The sequence below is a fragment of the Solanum lycopersicum genome, chromosome 1 (genome assembly GCF_036512215.1).
Source record: "Solanum lycopersicum chromosome 1, SLM_r2.1".
In the NCBI taxonomy this organism is placed as follows: Eukaryota; Viridiplantae; Streptophyta; class Magnoliopsida; order Solanales; family Solanaceae; genus Solanum; species Solanum lycopersicum.
This window is the reverse complement of record NC_090800.1, coordinates 65,266,787-65,280,811: the sequence shown is the minus strand read 5'-3', so window position 1 is coordinate 65,280,811 and position 14,025 is coordinate 65,266,787. Positions and strand designations below refer to the sequence as shown.

The 14,025-nt window shown below is 34.3% G+C and overlaps 1 long non-coding RNA gene across 1 annotated transcript; it reads left to right on the top strand.

The window, feature by feature from the left end:
* Positions 1–1,031: 1,031 nt before the first annotated feature.
* On the top strand, positions 1,032–12,456 carry LOC138348608 (uncharacterized). The gene is made up of 2 exons (XR_011221400.1): positions 1,032–1,221; positions 9,028–12,456. It is a non-coding gene; the product is annotated as an uncharacterized lncRNA (long non-coding RNA).
* Positions 12,457–14,025: the final 1,569 nt, after the last annotated feature.

The window sequence follows — 14,025 nt, the reverse complement described above, 5'->3', positions numbered from 1 at the left end:
AAATAATAAAGAAAAGACTCAAATGACTAACATATGACTGTCTATGAAGTCTCTAACATAACTAAGATGGATGTTGGGACAAACCCCACAAAATTCTAATGATCTAAATTGGAAAGAAAGTAAAAGAGTCCTATGAAATGCAAGAAGGATCACCAATTGACTATGGAGTGTTCGATTGGATCAACGATGCAGGCTAACTAGCATCAGTACATTGAATGTACGAGTATGTGAGTTGGGATGCTAAACAACATAGACTTAAAAGAGATTTTGAGAGAAACACTTACCTTCGCTCTGCTAAACTCATGAATACTTACTAATTCATTTAATTATAAAATAGTTTAAAACAAATGCAACGTAGACACATAATTTTGACTGAACCTAAAATTTTACCTCATTTTTAGAGCAAAAACATTTTATATAAAAAAAAATATATTAAATATTTTAACTTTTCGCTTATTTTATTAAATTTATGTTTAAAAGATTTGAAAACAAGGATAAAAAACCACTTCTTAAGGTAAGTTTTATTTTTTGATTGTTTAAAAAGAAATAAAAGGTGAAAAATCTATATTGTTAAATTTTTTAAGCGTATTATTTAATTGTTTTTATAGATATTTGACTTTTTCTTAGATCTTTGTTAATTCAAATAACTAATTGATAGTTTATTATTAATAATTAAAATAAAACTATGTAATCAAAGGAAAAAACTGAAGGTAAAAAAGAAGATAAGGAAAAAGCGAAGAACGGAACAGAAGATAAAAAAAAGATAAAGAAACATAGTAAGATGGAAATAGAAACAAATAAGAAAAAAGGAAAATGTTTTGACTTGTTCAAACGGAAATAGAAAAAATAAGGAAAAAGAAATTATTAGCAAATTATACTCCTACTTCCTCACGTTTTCCTCAACATTCCACACTCCTACTTCCTCACAACTCTATCACATTACCCATTTCACATGAATAACCTATAGCAGACCCACAAACACACGTAAAAAAAAATTTGTCCTATATATAGACAACAACCTACACATATAAGGGAGGCAAAAGAAAAAAAAGATTCAGCAACTTACTCCTCCACGCTTATAACATATAATATTTGTGTCTTACTATATATATTTTTCTGATTCACAAAAAAAGTTTGAGTCTTCAAGTTTGTTTTCGCGGTTTCAAGTTCGTGGCTTATGATTGTTAGTCCTTTCTTCTCGTGAATTAATTCTTACAAGAGGTAACATTTATTTGTGTTATATTTTTGTATAATTTTATATCATTGAATCCCATATATTGAATTGTTCAAATCCAGTATATTGAAACCCCTTGATATTTCTTTGATGTTATAATACCAATTATATTTATCAAGATTTTTTATTTCGTCAACTATAGTGCAACAATGGAATAGAATACATCATTATGTCTTGCATGCTTAAAGGTTAAATTTTCTTGATATACTATGTGTGGATAGTCATGAACTTTATTTTGTTTAAGTTTCACTTTTTTTTTAAAAAAAAACTAAGCGTAAACAAATAAAAAAATTAAAAAGAAAAGAAAAACAGAATGAAAAATATAAAATATCTAAAAATAAAAAGTATATTAAAAAAAAAAAGCAAAATAGAAAAAAAAAAGGTGCAAAAGAAACTTGAGACAAAAGAAAAGAAAAGAGAAGAAAAAAAGAAAACAAAAATATTAAAAAGAAAAATCTTCCAAAAAAAATAGTCCTAATATTTTTGGATTTTCTAGTTAAAACTAATTATAAATTTCATAAAAAATTATTTCCTATTTAAAATCTAACTAATAAAAAACAATCCTAAAATGACTCTAACTCTAAAAATCTAACTCCTACATAAATCATAATTCTAACAATTAGATACAATTATATATTCGATGCATCATAAAAAAATAAAAATACACACAAAAAGAAAAATTTTTAAAAAGGAAAGGAAAAGAAAAAAAATACAAATTTTGAACTTTCAAATAATTGGACATACACAGAAAATAATACAAATATAAAAAATTATTAAGACAGTTTCAAACAAGATTAAACTAAATCCGAGGGTAAATAATATTTTTTATTAATCAAATAATATAATATTCAAAAAATTAAGTCAAGTCATACTAAAGTCAATAAAGCGACCATGCTAGAACCATGGGATGTGAGGGGTACCTAACACTTTCCTTTCGGTCAATAGAAATCTTTTACCCGAATTTCTAGTTCGCAAACCAATAAAAAATAGAGTCAGATTTCCTTTTGTTTAGGGATTCAAATAAGGTGACTTGGAACACCAAAACTCAATCACAAGTGGCGACTCTGAAAATAAAAATTATTTCTTTTCAAAATGTCACTTCAATTGGAAAAACTTTTTTCTTCCAAAACATTAAATTAGTTTTTGAGAAAAAAAGAGAGTGTGTGACATGAAATATAATAAAAAAAGTTGTTTAAAACATGATGTCAACTCTATGTATATGCAAGGATACAACATAACTCTGAAATGTATATAAAAATACAATAACCTGATGCACACAAGAACACAATAACTGCTATGGGAGTTTCTTTTACCGCAACTATCACCTAAGAGCTATAGTGATGATACATCGATCTATCTCACGCTACCAACACATCCTATAACCCGCCAAAGGTATAAGACCTGAACTGCCTAATGGATCCACTAGTCTGTCGTGCAAAGGGTTCATCTAAAAAGCATGACACTTTTCTACCCATGGTGGCTACATGATTTTCGAGACGAAATTTATCTGAAACGATGCTCGTCTCCAATTCAGTGCTCAATACTACTCCCAAAATGTACTAGCTCTTATGTTTTGAGATAAGTGCTCAAAAACTTAACGCATAGGCTATCTAGGAAATCTCAGTTTTCCTGCTTTCTTCATTTAGAAAACTATTACTCTTTTCTGAAATCTAGCCCGAAGGCTCTTTGTAAATCTCAGTTTCCATTGATATTAAAATGTGAAAACATTTTTATACTTCTTTAGGAATACTTAATCCCCATACATTTCTTTGAAGAAAAAACTTTAACTTTTTTCTGAACTGATCTCAAACTTAAGTCGTATAATAAAGTTGAAATGTTTGTAAAAAGCTTACGAAAACTTGAAATGAACTTCTCTTACTTTACTGTTGACTTCTGTTGACTTTGATCTTATTTTCTCTAGACTTGACTCTTAACTAATCCTTGATTTTTGAATTTATGGATTCAAAGTTGTAATTTATGTTTCTTTATGATTTCTATATGTTTAGAAGTAAGAGTAATTAAAATTATTAGGAAGTGTTAATACACTTTAGAAAGGCTTAAATGGACTGAATGCTGAAAACTAGGTGAAAAATGCCAATTTGGGTGCATCCGAGGCCCATCGCACTAGACTTACTTTAGCGAGACTAATTATGATGAAGAATTTTCCCTTTTTTTTAATCTTAAATCGTTTTACTTCATTTTTTCTCAAATTCACTTTAGATTCATGTACTATACAAGGATCTAACCCAATGAAATCAATAAACAACACTTCTACATTGGAAAATTCCTTAATCTCAACGTATGTTCAAGAATGAAAGCAATTCAAGAACAACCACCAAAAACATTCAATTTCCAATTGTTTTAGAACTATTTCAAACTAAACCAAACATGCTTTGCACGTGGGTGAATGAACCCAACTTTATCGAAGACTCACATAACATTTTTTTAGGAATCACCCCCGACGAAGTCCACACTCAAAGTTTGAAAGTTTCTTGCGATTTCTTGATTTCTCTTCTCATTTCTCTTCTTTTCTCCCTTTTTCAAGCCCTAGAGTGAACTCTAACTTTTCTAAACTGAACAAAGTCTTGTTTTACCCCAATTAAATCCTAAAAACAAATTAATAAAATTAGGAAAGGAAAATACTAATTTTCCTTTCCCGAATTTGTATACAATTTTTCTCAATCCAATAGTCCAACTTCCAAAAGGCATTATTCACCATTTAAACTCGGAATGGCATAAACTTGGCGGCTAAGATAACTCCAAGAGATTTCCAACTACATATTGAACTAAACCTAGATCGTCATGATCTAGGAGTTATGATCGTTTTAAGTTGACGAAAACTCACTTTTAACTTACTTAAAAATTTTCAGATTTGCTTATTCTTTCAAAAAGTAACTATTTCCACACATAAGAATTCCTTCTAGTTCAAACTAGTTGCAAAATGTTACAAGATCTTCCCCTTGGAACATTCGTCCTCGAATTAGGTTATTCTTACTAAGCTAAGGGTAGTAATATCAAGTTCAAACACTTAACAAGCAATTGCAAACAAACAACATGCTTACCCATAATTTCGATAGTACTAAGAAGAAAATTAGTACCTTGGTATGCATTTTCTCCGGATTCAAAGAGATGTGGATATCTCTTCTTCATATCCTCTTCAGCGTCATAAGTAGCTTCTTCAACAAATTGGTTCCTCCAAAGTACTTTGACTGTCACAACTTTCTTTATTCTCAACTTGCGAACTTGGAAATATAGAATTTGCACATGAATCTCCTGATAAGACAACTCATCATTGATCCCAATATTTTCATTTTGTATGATCAAAGAAGGACCGCCCATGCATTTCTTCAACATGGAGACATGAAATACCAGATGAACCGCTGCTAACTCTTGTGGTAGATCCAACTTATAAGCTACATTGCCAATTCTATTGCATATTCTATAAGGTCCAATATATAGGGGACTCAACTTCCCCTTCTTAATAAACCTCATAACAGTCTTCATAGGTGAAACTTTCAAGTAAACACAATTATCTACTTCGAACTCGAATGCTCTTCTCCTAACGTCCGTGTAGGATTTTTGACGACTCTGTGCCGTCCCCAACCTTTGTTGAATCCCTTTTACCTTCCCCATAGCTTGGTGAACTAAATATGGTCCTATCAACCCTGCTTCACTAACTTCAAACCATCCAATTTGGGATCCGCATCTTCTCCCATAAAGAGCTTTATATGGAGCCATATGGATGCTAGAGTGGTAATTATTGTTGTAGGAAAACTCAATTAGAGATAAATCATCATCCCAATTCCCTTTGAAATCCATCACACATGCCCTCAAAATATCCTTTAAAGTCTGAATAGTGCACTCCGCTTGCTCATCTGTCTAAGGATGAAAGGTAGTACTTAAGTTCATCTTTGAACGCAAGCCTTTCTAAAAAAATTTCCAGAACTGTGCAGTAAAGTAGCACCTTTATCTGAAATAGTGGATAGCTGAACACCATGAAGTCTTACAACCTATTGAATATACAACTTAGCACAATCTTTTGCTGAATGAGTAGTCTTTACTGGCAAAAAGTGGGCCAGTTTTGTCATTTTCTGTCGACAATCACCCAAATAGAATCATGCTGCCTATGAGACCTTGGTAAGCCTGTGATAAAATCCATATTAATCATCTCCCAACGGGCCTTTGGTGCTCTACTTTGACTTGTTGGCAATTTGGGCACATAGCAACAAACTCTACAATGCCCTTCTTCATACCATTCCACCAATATACTTTCGTCAATTCATGATAAATTTTTGTGGAACCCGAATGAATGGAACATTTGGAGATATGAGATTCCTCCATGATTCTCTCTTGGACTCAATCCACCATTGGTACAAACAATCTGCCTTGATATCTTAATACACCATCCCCCTTTGTTCAAAAGCTAATACCTTTTGATTTTGAACATTTGCATTCAATTCAAGCAAAATGAGATCTTGGTCTTGCTTGCCTTTTACTTCTGGCACTAATAAAGAATCAACACCATTCATCGCGACTATTCCTCCTTCTGTGGAATCCATGAGTCGGACTTCTAAGAGTGTCAGTCTATGCACATCTTTGGCTAGTTCTTTCTTTTCTTTCTCAAGATGGGTGGTACTACTCATAGACAACCTGCTTAATGCATCAACAATAATATTATCCTTACTTGGGTGGTAAAGAATACTCATATAATAATCTTTGATCAATTCTAACCACCTCTTCTGTGTGAGATTAAGCTCCCCTGAGTGAACACATATTGTAGGATCTTGTTGTCAGCGAATACATCAACATGAACACCATAAAAATAGTGACACATATATTCAAGGCGAATACTACCGCAACCAACTCCAAGTCATGGGTTGGATATTTCTTTCCATGAACTTCCAACTATCTCGAGGCATAAGCTTTAAGTTTGCCAGTCTGCATTAATACACAACCCAAACCCACTCTAGATGAATAACAATACACCATAAAACCTTGAGTACCTTCTGATAAGGTCAAAACAGGGGTAGTACTCAACCTTTTTTTCAATTCCTGAAAGCTTTTAACACAATCTTCGGACCATTGAAACTTAACTATCTTTGGAGTCAACTTGGTCAAAGGAGATGAAATATACAAAAAGCCCTCAACAGACCTTCTATAGTAAACAGCCAAACCCAAAATACTCCTAATATCATTTTGAGATATGGGTCTAGGCCAACTCTGAACTGCTTCTATCTTTTGGGTATAAACTCTGATTCCATCATCGAAAACTAGGTGGCCAAGAACTCCACAAAGTCCAGCCAAAACTCATATTTATTGATCTTGGCATACAACTCTCTATCTTTCAAAGTCCAAAGGACTATTCTGAGGTGACTAGAATGATCTCCTTCATTCCTGAATGTACTAGTATATCATCAATGAAGACAATAAGAAACATATCCAAATAAGGTTTGAATACTTTATTCATAAGGTCCATAAATGTTTCAGGTGCAACTGTCAAACAAAAGGACATAACCAAAAGCTCTTAATGACCATAACAAGTTCTGAAGGCTATCTTTGGAATATCACATTCATAATAGGCTAATTTGAGGTCAATTTTGAGAAACAAGAAGCACCTGAAGTTGATCAAATAAATCATCGATCCTTGGAAGAGGATACTTGTTCTTAATAGTAACCTTGTTCAACTTACGGTCATTTATACACATCCTAAGGGAACCATCTTTGTTTCTCACAAACAAGAGCAAAGTGCCCCAAGGTGAGACACTTGGTCAAATGAAGTCCATATGGAAAAGATCTCTTTACTGTACTTTAAGCTTCAACTCTGCTGGTGCCATTTTGTATGGAGGAATTGATATAAGACTAGTATGGAAGAATATGTATACCAAAGTCTATCTCTCTCTCAGAAGGAACTCTTTTACTACTGGAACTGACTGAATATGAGGTATCTCAACACTAGAGTCATTAACTCGGACCAAGTGATAGACATACCCCTTAGAAACTAACTTCCTTACCTCAAGGTACGAAATGAAATGATCCTTAGACACGGTTGAACTGCTTTTCCATTCTAAAATTGGCTCATTTAGAAACTAAAACTTGACTATTCAAGTTCTACAATCAACTGAGGCATAACATGAATGAACCTCGTTCATACCAAGATTGACATCAAAATCTACCATGTCTAAGGCAATAAAATCATCCATGGTAATCTTGCGATTGACAGAAATAGGACAATCACGATAGACTTTCTCTGCTAGAATGACTCACCATCCTGTGTATATTCACTAAATGGTTCACTAAGTTGCTCACGAATAATATCAGAGTTCATAGCAACATATGGAGCAACAAAATATAAACACTCTCCTGGATCTAGAAAGACATAAACAGTAAAGTCAAAGACTTGAATCATACTAGTGACAACATCTAGCGGTTTTTCAAGACACGACCCTATATCTTGGACGTGGCCGACACTCAAGAACCATTACTGTTATCCAAGCGAACCCTCATCCTGGCTGACTACAAACAGAAGACTAACTTATTCATGAAACCAAAATACAAAGCTTTAACTGAAACAAAAACTATGAATAAACATAAATTATTGAACTCTCCATAAAATAGGCAACTTAAAATTTTAAAATATTTAATAAAATAAATTAATAATACAAATTTCTCAATTATATTGACTATCTATGAAGCCTTTAAATGACAAGGATGATTGTTGGGATGAGACCGACGATATCTTGACTAAACTAAAAACTAAATAAAATTCTCCGGAAGCAAGGAGACTCACCATAGCTAACTCAAACTCCTGGATGTATCAATGAAACTCCTGTTGAAGATCCTGAATACATATTTGCATCATCAAAAGATGCATGCCAAATGACTTAGTACGTGGAATGTATGAACATGTAAGGAGAATTCTAAAGCATAGCATAATCTTGAACTTGATAAAAATGGAACATACTTATGTCTTTTCAAACTTACTCAACTCAACGAGTACTCAACACTACTCAACTTACTCTACTCAGAATTACTCATGGATAAAATACTCAACTCAGAGATTAGATACTCATTCAAAGCTTCAATACTAAACTTCAAAGATATGGTACTCGACTCAATGAAACACAAATGAACTCAAGATACTCAACTTAAGGTATTCAACTCGTAATACTCAACTCTTGGTATTTAATTAAACTCGTACTTTAAAACAAGTTCAATATAAAGAACAACTGTTTAAAAATATGATGTCAACTTTTTGTATAAAACAAGGATACAACATAACTCTGAAATGTATATGAATAATATAATTAACTGATGTATATAAGAATACAATAACTTCTATGGAAGTTTGTCCAACCGAAAACTATCACATAAGAGTTATAGTGATGATAAAACGATTTACCTCATGAATACTCTTGCTCTTTTATTTATTACTTACACTTGGTCAATACTAACATAATGACACATCATCATAACCCCTTTCTAGATAAAGTATACTCTAACTCATCTTGACTTGCAATTCTTACTCTACCCGTAATGGAAAACTCCTCATTCATAATATAACGATTTGTTTGATCGTTTTGAGTACTAGAGCTTTTTATTTCATAAAATACTTTTTGATATATTTTAAATGGGTATTTTTGACTATTCGTAATTATAATTATAAAATTAGTAGGGTAGTTCTAATAATTAATTTAGTTGATGGTTAAAGACGATAACATTAAAATTAATAGTAGGTCACTTTTACCACTTTTATAATTAGACTTTAAATAATTAGGATAGTAAATAATTTGTAGAAGAAAAGAAAAGAGGGAAAGAGGAAATCAATCAGCAACGGCTAATATCCCCAAATGTTCGAGAAGAGGGTGGCTGCCTCATACTTCATGTGCAGTATGGAAATAGTAAAAGGTTAGTCTTTAATATATATGTATATATATTTAATAGTTGAAAATCCTACTATTATAACATTAATATTAATTGAATTGGATAAGAATTAAGTTGAAATTAACAATGTTTAAGTTGCATGTTGCTGCTGCTAAATTGTAATAATTTTGTAAAATTACTGGACAATTGTTAGTGTAGATAGTGGTGTTGGGTTAGAGACTTGACTTGTTGAAGGCATCCGATCCATCACCTATTATACCCTGGGGTGCTTGAGCACCTGCATTAATTTTTCAATACAAGATCAAACATATATAGGTTAATCTTTAGTGAAACCGCCAAAATCATGTCCAAGGTCTCTGACCTACGACATATCATGTTGTTTGACATTTGAAAGATGTATGTGTGGAAACCTAATTTTTGGTGGGGATGCTTAACTGATTTTTGTTTTTACATGGTTGTGGAAGCCCCAGTATTGCTCAAGATGTGGTATATTGACCTTGATGGGGATCACATAAGAACCTGTAACAAATATATAGGGTCTCTAACCAAACTACTCAACATGGTTGGTTGACCCGAGCTGATTCAAGTCCTCACATGCTATTGGGACAACAAAATAATGGAGTTTTGATTTGGAACCGTGGAAATTACCCCGACAGTTGAGGAAATTCGGAACGACATTGACACAGTTGGAAAGAAGAGTAAGTAAAAAGAAGAAATCTGAATCCCTAACCTACTCCTCCAATGGGGGATAGTAAGCCATTTGGTGAGAGGACATGGAACTCAACAACTGGATATCCTCGATGATAAAAACACCCTTAGGTATTTGAATGATATGATGTTTCGGGATAATATGGAGAATCAAAAGACTAGAGGAAGATGGATTCACATCTTTAAGGGAAGAAGATAACCAATGGATGATCGAACGCTTCATCTCAAAGGATGTTATTATAGGGGTCCACAGACAACTCGTGCTTCCACTACGAGGTATTCATGGAATCCGTTCTAACGCAGTCTTTCGAGTCCTATACAGTTTGGGAGAAAGCAAGTCATGCCTCGAGAGGCATACTTTTGTATCTAAGTGTATGACATTGGGGACGATAAAGTGGATGATGCTACGAAAATGCCAAGGGAGTGGAAAAGGGCCTAACGAATGAACAAAGACACCATTGCTCTAGATTGATTTGACACCAAATATGATAAAGATTACAAGATTTGGTTGAAAAAAGATATACAAAGTATCTCCCTCCAGTCCCAAATAGTTGCCGTAGCGTGGAAGACCAAGAGGCCAAAGTTGTGACGGAGCTAAGAGAGTAAAAATGGGAAGCTCAAGAAATGCACGCCAAATTTCTCTAAAATCAATGTGCTCTCGAGAATAAAACTCATGAATTGGAAGATTAAGGCACATTGTTGATGAGCCTCACTTATGGGTTAAAGATAATTTTGATGAGATGCAATACTAGGATAGGGAAGAAAAATGACGCCTAAGAGAGGGTTACCTGTTGATGCTATGGTACACTTTTCAGCAACACAAGCCACAGGAAAGAAGCAAAGAAGTGGGGCCATCAAGGACTGCGTAGTGGATTTCGCCCCTGTGTAGGTTTTTCTATATGTATTTCTATCTTTATCAGCCCTTGTGTGGGCTTTCCTTTCTTGTATATCGATACACTTACGCTTTCAAATGACCTCTTCGTGGTCCATTTCTTTTCATTTGTCTCATATTTCCCATGTTTGATTTCCTCCTTTTGAACATTATTTCTTATATGCGAAATTTACTTGGGGGGAAGGGGTAACTAAATGGTTCAAATCTACAATACATCTTTCAAATGCGCTAGGCCTACCCTTGGCACAAAATGGTCCCCCCTTACTTGTTTAGTACACGCGTTAGCCACTTGTATGCTTTAATTGCTTACGTGATATTATTACTTTGAATGTGGATATTGTGACCCACTCCCTTTCAAAATCTCCAACAAATATCTACAAAGTTTAAGTCACTACCCTAAAATTGTCCAACCAAAAGTCCCAAAGTCTTAAGTTTCAAATGGTCAAATACCAGAACATTGCGTGTGATAACCAAGGTTCTATATGCCGATCACTTAGAAGACTGATTTCTATCGTTGCTCCTTCACGCCTTTCAAGAAAACAATGCTGGAGGTCTACTTGTAGTTTGTTCAAAAGGGGGTCTCCATAAATATATGGGTGTATTATATTCCCTTGGAAGTGAAGTTTGGAAACATTTCCCCTACCACCAGGCCACTCATCATAACATTAAAAATTGTCTTGAATTTTCCACGACGTGGAATCCCTCGTTTAACATGGGAAAGATTCAACTTGAGGTTGTCCTCTACGACTAATGCAACGACAATGACAAGAATAGTTGAGATGGAGCCACATTTATATTTAAAAGCTTTATGGTTTGTTTTTCAATTTCCTTGTAATTGTTGAGAATGAATGACTGAAAATAAGTCTTTGCTTTTGAACTCGAACTACGTAGGACCTGTATTCTCCTTGTGAAATGCGTAGGCAACCTTTCAAGGTATGGCCCCTATCTTTTTAAAAAATTTTATTCTCCCCCTTTCATTCTATAAGGAGATGTGATATCTAGATCAACTGCCGAAAGAGATGCAACAAGAAAACCATAACTTAACGTGATTTAACCTTTCTAAGATAGTCCTAAATTAAAACAAGCAAATTTGTGGTTATTCAAACAAACAAATATGCCATTTTGAATTGTGTATTCTGAATTCAAACTAATAAATTTGCCTTTGAGTTATTTTCCTTCCATAAGTACTCAAAATTGTCTGTGTCGACAAAGCTGACTGATCATCCCTATTTTATTAGATCTAAAGGCCCTATAGATTCATTTCCCGATGAAGGTTCACATAAGGAAAAAAGCAACAACATGTGATAAAAACGAAGAAATCAGTTTTACCGATGGCATGGTGGCTCAACCCGCCATCACTGATCAAAATAAACTAATCATGCAACTAAATGCCGAGATGAAGATTGAGATGCAAAGGAGACAAGATCCACCTCCACCGGATTTTGCTGTCAATGCTTTGACAGATGGATGGCCTCTGCAATAATTTCCTTCTTCAAATGTGGAACAAGCTCAGAACCCACTTTCTACTCCTTCTCAGAATCTTCAGATCATTGACCTAACCATTCAGAATCTTCAGTATACCTTATCTTCCTATCAAAGCCCACCCTCATCAAATATCCCCTCCCCCTCAAAATGCCACCTACCAAGCTGGTACACCCCTATAAAACCAAAACATATACAACCTCCAAACGTCCCTCCATCACAAAAATAAGTACACCAATCCCCAAATATTCCTTCAAAATTACCAAACCACCCAAAATGCCCCGAGTCCCTCCGTCGCTCCACTTCTACCCCAAAAAATCACTTTCAAAATCCCCGTTCCCAGTGACCATGATGCTAACGGTTCTGATCTCCACTATGAAGAGTAAGAAAGAGATTGGATGTTAAAGGAAGAGACTGCAAAGGTAGACTTCAAAGAAGGTATTCATAAGGCAGTGAAAGAGATGTAATGTATTCTTGAGGTCGCCGGATTGAGCTATGAGGATTTATGCATTTGCTCATATTTGGACCTCTCGAAAGGGTTCAAGGTGCCAAAATTTAATGTTTTTTGAGGGATACAGAACCCTTAGTGCACCTAAGGTTCTACTGTGACTTGCTTGTGGGAATTAGGAGACATAAACTTGTACTGATGGGACTCTTTTCCCAAAGTCTAAGGGGAGAGGCTCTAGAGTGGTTTACCTCTCATGAAACAAGGCAGTGGCCTAGCTAGAATGCCCTAGCTAAGGATTTCACTGAACGATTTGCTTGTAACGTGGAGATTGTCCCAGATCGTTATTCTTTAGTAAAGATGAAACAAAAATCTAATAAATACTACAAAGAGCTCGCATATAGGTGGCGAAAAGAGGCCACTTGATTTCTCCCTCCTATGTCGGAAAAGGAAATCATTGAAGTGTTTAAGCGGGTTCAGGAACCCAAATATTATGACAGAATTATATTGCTCATTGGAGCAATGCTTGCTGAAATAGTCAAAGTAGGTGAGAATATAGAAGATGGATTGAGAATGAGGAATATTGCTTATGTTCATGCATCACCCGGATCATCGATTTTATTTAAAAAGAAAAGAGAAGTGTCCGCTATCTCTTACGAGGGGAAGAAGACCCCAAGGAGATCCTCGTCATACTAAGGCCGTTCTTGACTTTCACATACGGGGTTAAGGAACAAAAAGAGGCAAGTGATAACGAAGGTGAATAATATGATAAAGAAAATGAGGTACCAAAACATGTTATTGAAGAGTTTCAGTAGTTTGAGAATTAACACAAGCCGAATTTGGAAGAAACCGAGACTGTGAATTTGGGAGATGAAGAGTGCATCATGGAGGTCAAAATTAGTGTTCATCTGGCTAAAGCTCAAAGAAGAGACCTGATTCGTTTGCTTAGAGAATACATTGATGTATTTTTCTTGATTTACAGTAATATGCTAGGGTTTTCTACGAATGTGGTGTCCTATAAATTTCCGGTTAATCCAGGTATCAATCCAATAAAATAAAAGACTCGGTAGTTCAAGCCTAAGTTAATATAATGATTTAAGAATATATTACCAAGGATATTGAGTCTTAATTAGTCGAAGTAACGCAATACCCAACTTGGTTGGCCGTTTTTGTTTCGGTCACCAAGAAAGATAGAAAATTAGAAATTGTGTTGATAACCAAGATCTCAGCAAAGAATGTCCAAAAGATAATGTTCCATTGCCAAACATTCACATTCTAATTGATAATTGTGCTAAGCATGAAATACAATCGTTTATAGATTGTTACACGGGTTATCACATGATCTTGATGGATGAAGAAGATGTAGAGAAGACAACCTTCATT